Here is a 12813-nt window from a genome sequence, read left to right as displayed (position 1 = left end):
ATCAGTGTAAGCCGGACGACCATTTTCTTGTGTTACTTAAGGTGCATTTTAATACTTCTTTTTGAAGTTTCTACATACACTTAGTGACAGAATGAGCGAGTCCTCTCGCATTTCGCTATGCTGAACTACAAATCTTTAGTGTCTGTTACACAGCTTAGCAGGCTACCAACATAGTACCGTCAACTCACAAATGTGGCTAGCGTTCCTTACAGGAAGCAAAATAAATAAACAAATGAGATGCCACTTGCAACTTTTCAGATGTTAACGAGAAACAAGCTTTAAACGGAAGAAAGTTCCGTTTTACTTAGCCATAGAGCTTGGGAGGAGAGTACTAGTCATCTACGAGTATCACAGCGAAGAACATCAACGACTTCCAACATCGACGTCCTCATTAATGGCCACTATTTTGTGTAACGTGATCTGGAGCTCGTAGCTCACTATGATTTTGTCATCACAAAGTAAAATACATAATAATTTTGATAATACTGCTGAGCTGCAAACTCTACAGAGAAATGTTTGTGATCACTCACGCTTTTGTTCCCTAAACTTGAAAGACTCTAAGAAAAAGAACTTTGTAACACCTAACGAATTTCGCGGTATCTTCTTTTTACAAATTGATAACGACTTTTTACATTTCCTATATTTCAGAAAGTCACATAAACTAAGTTTCGTATCTAGGGGATTTTATCTGCTGCAGTATCCACCTCTGTCGTGATCTAAGCTAAGTCGACTTCACTCCAGTTAATAGCGAGAGATATCTGCATGTAATGGGATTATGAACGACGTGTAAGTCAGACGTTCTTCACTTCGCTTTCCCGAGGTTTTAAAAAAAAATAGATATTGATAATGGAGCAGTGGATGCAGTTTGCAACATTTTACCGTTTCAAAAAGGTACAAACGTGAAGGAAAATGGACGTTCTGAAGATCAGTGTTTAACGTCCCATCGATATCTATGTCTTCAGAGGCAGGAAGAATGGGGGAGTGCTCACCCGAATCCTTCCGAAGGAACCATCCCAGAATTTCCCTTAAGCAGTTTCCTCCGAAGCAGGAAAGGATACTTACGCTTTTTCAACCCTCCTGTACTCCACCCTCCTGTGGCGTGATCACTCAGGATGTCTCCCAAGCAAATTTGTTGCTCACGTTACAAATGTACTTTGCAAAAACTTTGTGACCATTTCAGCCTGTCGGCTCCTCTTGCGGCTGAAGCTAGGCAAACCGCACTCAGATGTAGAGGGGGTTTCCCAACCGATTTGTAGTAGAGGAGCTGGGTGTCGCGGTTTTGACCTCCATCGCAGAGACGTCAAAGGAAGGGGTGAAATGTGAATAACAGGTGCGTGACGACCTTCTCATCGTGAAACTCGTCCACGGTGCCGTTGGGAAGAATTGTGGTGAAATCTGGTGCCAGTGTGTCATCACTAACCCACATTACAGTTTACATGAACTTCTGAGCCGGTGCCCTTTTTTCGCATGTGTCGACATGTACCTGTCTGAGGGTGACGTTAGAAGGAGCCATGCTTCTGCAGCATTACAGAGGAAAGTTGTAGGAACCTCTGAGTCAAGTCTGAAACTTATGCTTCCCAAAGGTAAGCAATTAAGTGGTTTCGCAAATGTGATCCTTTCATTTCATTGCTCAGGGTATAAATGAAATTGTCACCAGGCGCATCACAGTTAACTTAAATGTGTGTAAAATTTTATTTCCTACGTCTACCATAAATGTTAAACACTACTGTCGACGAGTATTGTGCCATCCTGGCCTCTGATAGAGCCAGTAAGCGGGCACTGCCTCATGGCCAGCCCGTAAATTGTTCTGCCACTTGATCTCCGATGATTCGTACCAGGAAGTGTAAAGCTGGAGCCCTCTTGTTTGACCTGGCAACGAATTAAGTTCCTTATTACTGGTCCAGCTGGTTACCGACTTCAGATCTAGTTAAGCTTCTGCAATCATAAAGAAAAAATAAATTATATGGATCTTAGTACTACGAGGGTCACTCCAAAAGAAATGCACACTATTTTTATTTACAAATCCATCTTTTATTCCACATGTTTAAAAGTTTTACAGTTTGTATATCATCCTTTAGGAACAATATTCTTATTTCTCCACATAATTTCCAGCCCTCTCAACTGCCTTACTCCATCTTGGAACCAGCACCTGTATATGTGCACAGTAAAATTCTGGACCAACCTGTTGGAGCCACTGTTTGGCAACGTGCACAACGGAGTCATTATCTTCAAACCTTGTTTCACGAAGACAGTCTTTCAGTTTCCCAAAGAGATTATAGTCGCATGTAGCCAGATCAGGACTGTAAGGCAGGTGTTGCAGTGTTGTGCATCCGAGTTTTGTGATCGCTTCCATGGTTTTTTGACTGACATGTGGCCGTGCATTGCCGTGCAACAGCAAAACATCCTGCTTTTGCCGATGTGGTTGAACATGACTCAGTCGAGCTTGAAGTTTCTTCAGTGCCGTCACATATGTATCAGAATTTATGGTGGTTCCACTTGGCATGATGCCCACAAGCAAGAGTCCTTCAGAATCGAAAAACACTGTAGCCATAACTTTTCCAGCAGAAGGCGTGGTTTTGAATTATTTTTTTCTTGGGTGAATTTGCATGATGCCACTTCATTGATTGCCTCTTCGTCTCTGGTGAAAAATGACGGAGTCTTGTTTCATCACCCGTCACAATTCCTCCAAGAAATTCATCTCCACCATTCTCGTACTGTTCCAAAAGTTCGCTGCATACCGTTTTTCTTGTTTCTTTGTGAGCCACTGTCAACGTTCTCAGTATTCTGCAAACATTTCCTTCTCCTATCCCAACGTAACGTGACAATTCATTCACTGTGATGCGTCTGTCAGCAGCCACCAATTCGTTAACTCTCTGCACATTGTCTGGAGTGTGTGCAGTGCGAGGCCTGCCACTGCGAGGACAATCCTCAATACTGCTGTGCCCGCTTTCATCACGTAACCTGCTTGCCCTCCGACTAACTGTACTGCGATCCACAGCAGCATCGCCATACACCTTTTTCAATCTCTTATGGATGTTTCCCACTGTCTCGTTTTCACAGCACAGGAATTCTATGACAGAGCGTTGTTTCTGACGAAAGTCAAGTGTAGCAGCCATCTTGAAGACATGCTGTGACGGAGCCACTCACAGAAACAGGTTGAACTAAGTTTGGAAACAAGCGGGAAGGATGTATCTATACACTGTAGAACTTTCACACATGCAGAATGAAAACTGTATTTTTTTACAAAAATAGTGGGCATTTCTTTTGGAGTGACCCTCGTACTACAATGACTAACTTTAGACATTAGCTGGTTCGCATATAGATATAAAATCATATTTATTTCGATAAAGATATATTCCTATCAGTTTTGTCTCGTCCTTCTCTGAAGTTATCGTTATTCGCATCCTAGTGACTCACCAAACGTCCATCTTCACTCTGGTCTGATAAAGATAACAGAAACTTGAAGCACTATGTGCTGCCATAGTTCGTTACGGAATTTCATGTGATGTATACACAGTTTTATCTCAATGCGCCAGAAATGTCAATTAATGTGTCGTAACTTACGTAGTAGTCCGCCAGATGCCGCCTCCCATATAGATGTAGGATAGTCGGGGTAAGGTGTGGGTTTGTGGTCCTATGGTGTGCGAAGGCACTAATAAGACGTCATTCAATTAACATTCAGTTATTGCTTAGAGTCTTAGAGTCAGCATGTCTTCTTCTCAGTGCAGCCCAGGAGTGGCAATCTCTGTCCGCACTGCAAAGAGGTGCGTGGTTGCATTTCAGGACCAGGTGAAAAATTTGCTGGAGCAGCCGATGGCGTTGTCTGCGGTCAGTGCCGGGGCCTTGTCGTTGGAGGGTACTGAAGGCTGCGCGTCTCTGCAACCCAGCGTGGCTGTGGATGTCTGTCAGAGCCTCAGTGCTCTCGTTGAAAGTAGCTGCACTTGGGCTTGGCCCCAGAAATATGCACGCCCCTGTTGCCGGTTTTCGTGATGGCGTGTAGGAGGAAGACTCAACAGCATCACAAAGAACAATCCGAAGGGCTTTCCCAGCTTATAGTAATTAAGGCGGCACTTGTACCGTCCAGGAGAGGCGGCACAGGGCCCTGCTACCTAGCTGTACAGCCTGCGAACGACCAGATCGCTTTTTCAGTCACAGAAGATCGACTTGGCTCTCAACTTCGGGTAGTCACAAGTGTGACCGGCAAGTACACAGTTCGTGAATTTGAAGTTCCCTCCATTGCCATATGGCTGCTGACTCGTGGCAGTAGACTCAGAGCTGGTGGCCTGCTGGAAACACTTCGTCATATTCACCCAATCATCGTGCAACTGCCAGAGCTGTCCATCCACCGGTATCAGTGACACGGATGTAGTGGCCAGACCCTGAGAATGAGCGGAAAGAAGGTGGGGGTTTTGTAGCAGTCAGTGACGTAATGGCCCCATACTGGTGACGGAAGTGCTCCCGTTTTCTGGACTTATCAACGATCTAATGTTTGATTTCCGAGCTTCAGAGCGTTCCTTTATGCAAATTTGCAGTCTTTAATGGGCTCTTGAGTCGTTCCTAGGTTTATTTACTACACATAGCCCCATTGCAGTAAAGTGTTGTGACTGCTCTGATTCACACAATCTGAGGCTATGAGCTCTCTGTTTATTTGTACCGCGGTTCTTCTGACATTACGCCATCGTTGCATACTAGATGAGCGTGCTTCGCTTTGCATCTTCCCAGTTGGTTTCAATGAAATTTTATTCCTCACTTAATTACTACGTTGGTGCCCAACAGTTCGGTCCATTTGGTATGCCATTTCGTGATTCCTGTAAGGAATGCTACACCTGTATGTGAATTGACAGTACATGTTGGTAGCACTGTGTGTCATAGCCTGTTATGCTGAGTAACAGATAGTGAACCTTAAAGTATTAGTATGACAAAAGGGCAACGGGTCTCGCTAATTACGTCTCTAAATGAACACCTGACCGCATGTGGAAGGTATTTTACGCACTGATAAGCCAGAACATTATGACTACCGACCTACTATCGATATAAACCCATCCAGGCAATATAACCGTCACCTGGCGAGGAATGACTGCTAGTCAGACACACGAGGCACACCATCAGTGAGCGCTGTTCGTATGTAGGACGGAGATGGCGTCCCATCTAACCTGAGTCTTACAGAGAGCAGGTGATGGACCGGAGGCTCGGCAGGAGTATTTGGGAACCTGCACGACTTGTCGGGTGTTCGAGGAGTGTTGCGGCGAGTGTATGTAACAAGTGCCGAAACCAAGGTGAAACCATGTCCAGACTTCATTGGGCTTCTCGGTCTCCCCTCATTACCGACGTCGGACGTCACGGGCTGGGTAGACCGGTAAAACAGGACAGGCGGCGATCTGTAGTGGAACTAACATCAGACTTAATGCTGGGCAGAGTACAACTGTGTCTGAACACACAGTGCACAGAGCACTCCTAACGAGGGGGTTTCCGCAACCGACGACATATGCATGTGCCAATGTTAACACTACAATATCGGCAACTATGACTGAAATGGTCACTTGACCATCGGCACTGGACGTTGGTGCAGTAACTGAGCGTTGATGGTCTGATGAATCCCGATACATTCTTCATCATGCCGACGGGAGGGCGCGAATCCGTCGTCTTCCAGGAGAGCATCTCCTTGACAACTGTACTGCGAGACGTAGACAAGCTGGCGGCGGCTCCATTGTGCTCTGGGGAATATTAACACAGGGATCCACGAGCTCAGTAGAGACAGTGCAAGGCACCATGACGGCCAAATAGGATTTTACAACGGTTGCATAGAACGTTCACCCCTTCATGTGTTTGTGGACTGCAGTGGCATTTTTCATAAAGGTAATGCGCCATATCATAATGTCAGGAATGTGATGGAATGGTTCGAGGAACATACTGGCGAGTTCCAATTGATCTGTGATCCCCAACTCGTGAGATCTGAACCCGATCGAACAAATGTGGGATGTGATGAAACGTAGATTCAGAGCTCGTTGTCTCCATCCCTGGAATTTGAGGGAGTTAGATGATGTGAGTGCGCAGGTTTGGTGATGATGATGTTTGGTTTGTGGTGCGCTCAACTGCACGGTCATCAGGGCCCCTACAATGTCCCAATTCTTACATAGTCAATTTTCTTTTCACAATCTAGTCTAGTCAGTCTCACAAATGATGATGATAAGCGCCTGATTAGCGGAGCGGTCTCAGGCGCTGCAGTCATGGACTGTGCGGCTGCTTCCGGCGGAGGTCCGAGTCCTCCCTCGAGCATGGGTGTGTGTGTTTGTCCTTAGGATAATTTAGGTTTAGTAGTGTTTAAGCTTAGGGACTGGTGACCTTAGCACTTGAGTCCCATAAGATTTCACACACATTTGAACATTTTTAAATGATGCTAATGAAATGATGAGGACAACTTAAACACACAATCCCTGGATAGAGGAAATCGGAAACTAGGCCGGGTATCGAACACGGGACCTTCACATTTGGTGCTGACTCCATTCAGCGACCTACCAAGCCCTCATGGCTTCCATGTCACTATGCGTCATCGCTGTTAGCCGTTCCACAGGTGGACATACCGGTTATTAGGTAGGTGGTCATAACGTTCTGGCTGCTCTTGCTGCGATAAGCGACAGGCGTCGATCTTTCACAGTGTTCAAACATTAGCGCACTCTCTTTGTTTGTTTAAACACTTTGTCAATGTCGTATCTTCTTAATATTCCGCTGATGTAATCTGTGACAATTTAGGCAAATGGAGGGAAGTTTTTCCTTTAGTTGGTTCTTTTTCATTAGAAACTGCAGATCTTGTAGTGTGTAGCGCGATAATTATCCTTTTTCAGGTTGGCCGCTTCTTCCGAAGGCAAATCTTAAATGATCGGGCTTGTTCTCGAAGTGCCGCGGTTCACAGATTCCTTCAGATTTCGTACTGCCAATGTTATGGTCTCTCCTCTACGCTGCTAGGGATGATGACTAGAAGTTCTGTACAGATCTATCAGTGTGAATGTGCTTTCTCTAGGCTGTTCGCCTGATCCGTCGTGTTTTATAAGCACTTGTATTTCCAAAAACGAAATTTTATCCTCCTTCTCTTTTAACACAATAAACTTTATATTAGAACTAGTATCATTCGGAATCATTAAGAATTCTGAGAAGTCTTTATCTCCAAGAAGCGATATTACGTAACTCTCATCAACGTACCCAAAACGAATATGAGAGTCTCTTCTTCCTCCGGTCACGAGCTGCTTCTTCGATTTTTTTCACATAAAAATTCACAACAAGTGCACTGAGTGGGTTTTCCATAGCCTTAACATCAGTTTTTTCGTAGAAGTTGTTGTCCTAATGAAAGAAACTTGGCGTGGGACAATTTTTAAACGAGTCTGTCACATCTTTTACAATCCACTTGGTATTGCCCTCTTGTCCACACGATACCAACTGTCTTTCTGCCTTGTGGTGGTATCTAAAGTACATTTTTCAGCCACTGATCTGTCGGATATTTGTGCCCATGATTGCCTTAGTTTATACTAAAGTGTGTATTGCTGGACACCATTGTTAGAGAAGGTAACAAAGGCAACTGAAGTAAGTAAATATGTAAATACTATCCTAGTATTTTTTGGAGCATTTTGCTTTAATCTGCCGCAAAGGCAGGAGACACAGTCGCAGTTCAGATCATCGTGGATAATGAAGACAGTGGTCCAGGGAAGGAATATCAGCCAATAACTTCCAAGGGAGACCCAAAATTAAGTGCCGCAAGTGTGAAAGTCCACACATTCATGTCTGACGTATCCTCCGCCATAATTGTTGTCAGTTGACTGAACGAAGCGGAGTACCAAAAACCGGATATCCTCTCTTCGTCACTGGTGACGAATGCTCTTGAACAGAAATCGAAGATGACGAATGGGGAATTATTATAGCGATGATGCAGTAACATTAACGACCGTAACAAAGGCAGATTGTTATGGGTCAGGGCCTGAGAACGAACATTTCGTAATCGGGGAAGTTGAGCATCTATGGGAGGCGGCTGAAGAACGGAGAATCCACGAGTAGGTGACATAAAGCTCGACCCGCACCCCTTATCACAGTATATTGGGGTCCGAGATTTACCCATTCTGTGAGGGAGGATACGTGGCAATATGTGGCAGATATGGCGAGAGAATAGAATACTGGTGCACGCACAAACGTTTCGGGGCACGGCCCCACAACAGCTGACTTCTACATGTTCAATGTTGACGTTAAAAGCTATGTTCGCAATAGCCAGAGGATCATCGAGATTCAACCGTAAACCAATGGAAACGTTTCACCTGGCTGATTAAATCACGTTTCTCATTCCACCAGGTCGATTGTGGTTTCCGGATACGCAGCCATTCAAGCGAAAGGCTGCTGGAAACATGCAGTGCGCCACGAAAGCAGGCAAATAGAAGCAGTACTGTACCATGGATGCCATTCATGTGCCTTTGCTTAAGATCTGTAGTCATTGCCGCTGAGATTCAGAACTGAGCCGGGGGAGGATGAGCGACTGAGCCCAGATCCAAATGTAGCAACCTAATTTTATTGTTATTTGAAAGAAGATCTGACATGATTCAAACATAACATAATTCGGAGAATTGAGGAGATACCCAAGAAATACCCACTGGGATGAAATATAGAATGAATATAATTTCTCATTATATTCTAAACACATGTTCACAAATGAAATTTCTGCTATGGGACGATACGTCGCACAAGATATTGCCATCGCAATCCGAAAGAATTTAGAGTTGTTCGTGACTCAAAAGACTGAAATTGAGTGCGTGGCACTATAGACACATGTATCATGGAGTTACTATTAACAACACTAGCTCCGGCTGAAAGCTGGATGCAGTGTTATTCTGGATTGCTTGCAGAGCTAGTAAACTTTCAAGGAATTTATACAGACTGTGAATTGACACTGCATTGTACTTAGAGAGCAGATACCGCTGAAGAAATTGCGCGAAGTTTATATGTGGGGTAACAGAGTAACTGTTCCTAGTTTTCTGATGTGGAGGAAATTAACATAAACATCACGTATCACTAAAACCACGTCTGCAAATACTTCACTTTTTATGCAAAAGCCAATTCTCATCACTCAGATTTAAGATGGTTTTGTTTCAGCTTTTATTCTTACCTAGGTAACAGTGCACTACTGACGTTACTTCGCTATTGTAACTCACAGAATATTTTAGTTTCGGGTATTAAAACATTTGACATTGTTTTTCTATGAAAGCGTGGGAAACCATAGAACTGACAGTGAAAGTCAAATTTCCTACCTCTAATACGTACTTTTTCCCGAGTACACTTTTTACATTCGTATTTCTGATTTCCACACATATTTCCAGTCATAATTACAGAAGCTTGCATTAGCTACAAATTTTGATAACATTTATAAATATATTTGCAATTTGCATTAGATTTAATGGCAATAATTTCGTAGAAAAAAAAACAACTTTCAGTACATTTCGTGATGTGCCATTGCTTAGATTGCGCTCTAAGTTGCGCACTCGTTCCGTATTAAAAGTCCTATCAGCACTTCATTTAAAATTTACAGTTTTCTTCATTCCACTCATTTTATAACGACTTATTACTAGACTCTTTTTATCAATAAAAATGTTTAATTTGGTGTCCTCTGTTATTTGAGAAAACTGGAAACAGTTGTTGTGGTATACCTTGTACAATGTTCTATTAGAATCAAAAGCAATTGAAATGTAGTAAAACCAGAAATAACAGAAAATCATGTCACCAGTTATCCACTGCGGCTTTGAAAGCAGCTAACAGACGAGCTGGACAGATCACGAATTACTTTGCAAGGTTAAATATATCTAGAAAGAAGACCAACATCAAAAAGCTTTCATGTAGTTGGAAACTGAAGGAAAGTAATAAATATTGGTTAGAAAAGTACCGATGAAACCACTTACCAGGAACCCAAAACCACCAGAACTAGGGAACTGGATGATAGCTCCAGCGAATCCTGCAATGGCAAGAGACAAAACTGATACGACTGATGAACTTACAGGTTCGCCTTCAGATGCTATTCTATGATAAAGTATTGTACAATGCATGTAGGCTTCATTCAGTTTTACATTTTGAAATGATTTAATTTACATTCACTTCCCTTTAAAATAAAAGGCTAAGTATTGTACTGACTTGCAGATCATGAAGTATCTTTTGCTGTAACGATGCTATGTGGCGTCTTCTGTCTATGCTCGCTCCCAGATGTGTCCGTACACATGGCAGTGTGGTTAGACACTGGACTCGCATTCGGGAGGACGACGGTTCGATCCCGCGTCCGGCCCTCCTGATTTAGGTTTTCCGTGATTTCCCTAAATCAATCCAGGCAAATGCCGGGATGGTTCCTCTGAAAGGGCACGGCCGACTTCCTTCCCTAATCCGATGAGACCGATGACCTCGCTGTCTGGTCTCCTTCCCCGAAAACAACCAACACATGGCAGTAGACAGACAGCGCACTAACACATAAGCTGTCGTGCAACGGGTAGCATACTACAATATACTTACCTATAAGACTATCAATGGCGCTTTGCGAGCCTATCGTTCTGCCGTTTTTTGAATTACTATATCAGAATATAGTTTCCTTGCCAAATTACACTGAAGAGCCAAAGAAGCTGGTACATCTGCCTAATATTATTTAGAGCCCCCATGAGCACGCAGAAGTGCCGCAACACTACTCGACTAATGTCTGAAATAGTGCTGAAGGGATCTGACACCATGAGTCCTGCAGGCCTGTCCACAAACCCGTAAGAGTACGAGAGGGTGGAGATCTCTTTTGTACAGCAGGTTGCAACGCATCCCAGGTACGCTCAATAATGTTCATGTCTGGGGAGTTAGATGGTCAGCGAAGTGTTTAAACTCAGAAGAGTGTTTCCAGAGCCACTCTGTAGCAATTATGGACGTGTGGGGTGTCACACTGCCTGCTGGAATTGCAAAAGTCCGGCGGAATGCACTAAGGACGTGAATGGACGCAGGTAATCAGACAGAATGCTTACTTACGTGTCACCTGTCAGAGTGCTTACTTACGTGTCACCTGTCAGAGTCGCATCTAGACGTATCAGGGGTTCACACGCCCCACACCATTAAAGCCCCTCCGCCAGTTTGAACAGTCCCCTGCTGGCATCCAGGGTCCATGGTTTCACGAGATCGTCTCCATACCTGTACACGTCCATCTGCTCGATACAATTTGAAAAGAGACTCGTCCGACCAAGCAACATATTTCCAAGCATCGACAGTCCGACGTCGGTACTGACGGGCACAGGCCAGGCGTAAAACTTTCTGTTGTGCAGTCATCAAGGCCACATGAGTGGGCCTTCGGCTCCCAAAGCCCATACTGATAATTTTTCGTTGGATGATTCCCAAGCTGACACTTGTTGATGGCCCAGCGTTGAAATCTGCAGCAATCTGCGCAAGGGTTGCACTCCTACCACGTTGAACGGCTCTGTTCAGTCGTCGTTGGTCCCGTTCTTGTAGGATCTTTTACCGGCCGCAGCGATGTCGGAGGTTTGATGTTTTACCGGATTACTGATATTCACGGTACACTTGTCAAATGGTCGTACGGAAAAATTCCCACTTCATTGCTCTCTCGGAGATGCTGTGCCCCATCTCTCGTGCGCCGACTATAGCACCACGTTCAAACTCACTTAAATCTTAACAACCTGTTATTGCAGCAGTAGTAACCGATCTAAGAACTCCACCAGACACTTGTTGTCTCACTTAGGCGTTCCCGACTGCAGCGACGTTTCCTGCCTGTTTGCATATCTCTTGTTTGAAGACGTATGCCTATACCAATTTTTTGGCGCTTCAGTGTATATTCAGTTGCCAATGTCCACAAATCTCTGAGACGTTGGTGACGTACATTTGATCTGAAACAACTTTTAACACGAGTCAGAGTGTTGAACGACGTTACTACTTCAGCTATCGTAACTGGTTAAGTGTAAAAGACGCCCATAGCTAGACATATATTCGGAAGTAAGGTTGAAATTTTAATCTCGTACATATTACTCATTAGTCCTAATGGTTCAAAAGTAATATTTAAAATTTTAAGTGTGAATTGCTGTCAGATATGTAATTTTTTCTTCTAAATATGTTGTGACATCGTTTGGGTATTCATAAAAAAATAACTTGCATGCTTCAGCGACCTGGTAATGAATCATATTTGAGCTTTTGTACAAAAATCTGAAAGCTTCATTTACAATGTTCGCTGTTTCATATCGGCTTTTCAAGTTTGACACTTGAATGTCAAAAATGATCATAAAATTAGTTATCTTCAATAAATCTTTTTAACTGACATCTGTCGTTCCATCCCTGGTTTCCACTCCTTAGTGCGCACTTCGGGAGATGCGGAATCGACATTAATTGTGCTGGTGTGTCTTCTGTAATTAATGTCATTTCTTCCTCACTGTCCCTACGGAAGCGATATAGAGAGAGTTGTAGTACACTCCCAGCGAGTTCTAGGAACTTTATTTGATGAAAGGTAACCCACGAAAAACATATAATTCCTCCGACACAATTATCATTTTCCCTAACACATAATTTTTACTACTAATTACCACTGTGAAATATGTATAATATAATAAAGAATTAGGTCATATGTACCTTTCAATTTTATTAATTCCAAACATTATAAAATGTATTCTGTTTGGAACATAATTGGTCGATACGTCAGACTAGGACTTCTTTAAATCCATTCCAAAATACTGCGCTGAGCGCAAATTTTAAATTTTTTGTTCCGTAAGTTTGCAACTCTCTTTAGCAGCGGGGATGCACCTCGAACAAGCAATTCAAGTCGACGCT

This window comes from Schistocerca gregaria, chromosome 2, assembly GCF_023897955.1.
Source record: "Schistocerca gregaria isolate iqSchGreg1 chromosome 2, iqSchGreg1.2, whole genome shotgun sequence".
Taxonomy (NCBI): Eukaryota; Metazoa; Arthropoda; class Insecta; order Orthoptera; family Acrididae; genus Schistocerca; species Schistocerca gregaria.
Note: the sequence above shows the minus strand (reverse complement) of the source record.